Source organism: Taudactylus pleione, unplaced genomic scaffold, assembly GCF_031769625.1.
Source record: "Taudactylus pleione unplaced genomic scaffold, aTauple2 ptg000356l, whole genome shotgun sequence".
NCBI classification, from domain to species: domain Eukaryota; kingdom Metazoa; phylum Chordata; class Amphibia; order Anura; family Myobatrachidae; genus Taudactylus; species Taudactylus pleione.
The window spans coordinates 296,822-298,766 of record NW_028284757.1 but is presented as its reverse complement, the minus strand read 5'-3'; the positions used below and the strand labels follow the sequence as shown (position 1 = coordinate 298,766).

Here is a 1,945-nt window from a genome sequence, read left to right as displayed (position 1 = left end):
CCCATTGTATTCAGAAAGGCAAGGAATCTTAAAGATTCTCTAGAACTCAGTATGTTAAGGGATATTAATGTTTCAAAATCCAACATCATCCATAACTGTCCAGGGAGTTATAAATGTGGCAAGTGCAATATATGCAAATTTCTACATCGGCAGAGAAAAAGCTTCAGTAATTCTGCGAATACCAAGGAATATAAAATCAAACAACATCTTAATTGCAACTCAACCTCAGTCATTTACCTCTTGGAATGTTCATGTGGAACAAAGTATGTGGGAAAGACTAAACGACCTCTAAAACTTCGCATACAAGAATACATAAGGAATATTAAGAACAAGGTGGAGACTCATATGGTGTCAAGACACTTTATTTCACACCATAGATCCGATCCAGATGACCTAACGTTCAAAGCTATAGAACATGTGGAATTGGGAGATAGAGGAGGAGATCTTGCAAACAAATTATCTAGACGTGAGATGTTCTGGATTTTTGAACTGGACACTATGACTCCCAGAGGATTTAACGACAATTATGAGAGAGCACCATTTCTCTAATGAAGATGAAAGGAGAGAAAAGGGATTTCTTGTTATCTCCTTATATAACCTACCGTCATACCTGGGTTAGAACGCCCAATCTCGTCTGATCTTGGAAGCTAAGCACCATTGGGCTTGGTTAGTACTTGGATGGGAGACCTCTAGGGAAGACCAGGTACGGTAGTTTTTTGATGTGACATACAGAGTTGAATCCCCCAAGACCTATGACCTAAGAAGAAATTTCTGATCTACAAATTTGAAGATGGGAGCGAGAATTTCCAGAACGCAATAACAATAATTACATGTCTCAAGACTCATAAGAACCAACGGACCCTACAGAGTGAAAAGACATATATATATATATATATATATATATATATACACATACATACATACACACACACATATATGTATATTAACTATAAAACCTATGGAAAGCAAGACTAAATGAGATTTCCATTTTTTAAGAATACTTAATATTTTTTAAGGATGTGCTGTACTAATCCCCAAAAGCATGTTTTTAGGATTTTTATAAGTGTCCACATATAGTTTATATATTAATATATGTGTTATTTGTGGAGTTGTTAGAATTCCAGATATGATTCTGAGTAGGTGTGGAGAAGAATTAGAAATTGTCATCATTATTTCATCATTGTTATAGTCCAAACATATGGCTGGTATATACATTCATACTAATATTGTTTCCATTGTACCATATAGGAAATAATAACTAAACTGCTATCCCCAGGATTATAAATAACACAATACAGATGGGAGCATAAAGATGGCAACGAAAACGGAACCTATGAGAGCAGCAAGATGGCCGTGAGCAAAGAAGCCACTTGGAGTACAAAGATGGATGCCGCCAGAGAATGGAAATGTTTGACGCTGGACGTGATATACACGTGATTGGTGAACGAGTGGATGAACTGTCCTATCCGGTGTAAGGAAGAAGGTGGCATAGCACTTAATGGGGACGATGACAATGGAGCAGGAAGTGATGCAATGAACCGCTGAAAAGAGGGCGGAAGGACCGCGATGTATGGATAATAAGGGCGGAAGTGACGCGATGCGATGTACATAAAAGAAGGAGTGATACACTAGTAAATAATTTATATTTAGGAAACGGACTTCCAATTTAACAATATATTAATAAAAGGAAACAGCCTAATATAAATTTAAGTGGTTACTACACTTTAATGGATAGGAACTTTTTAGAAAACCGGAAGTGATGTCACAAAGGAGCTCTGTGAATTCTTGTTTGTCCTTATTAGAGAGGGTATAAATATTGGATACCCCACAGGAGCTAGAATATCCATTGAAGAAGTCCAGGATACGGACGAAACGCGTTGGTGGCTCCTATTCTCTTTCCATTTATGAACTTGCCATTTTTATCAGATAAGCTACGATATTTTAT

General features: G+C 36.9%; 1 pseudogene; it reads left to right on the top strand.

Moving 5' to 3' along the window:
* Window positions 1-596: 596 nt before the first annotated feature.
* Window positions 597-715, top strand: LOC148508563 (5S ribosomal RNA; annotated as a pseudogene).
* The last annotated feature ends 1,230 nt before the right edge of the window (window positions 716-1,945 follow it).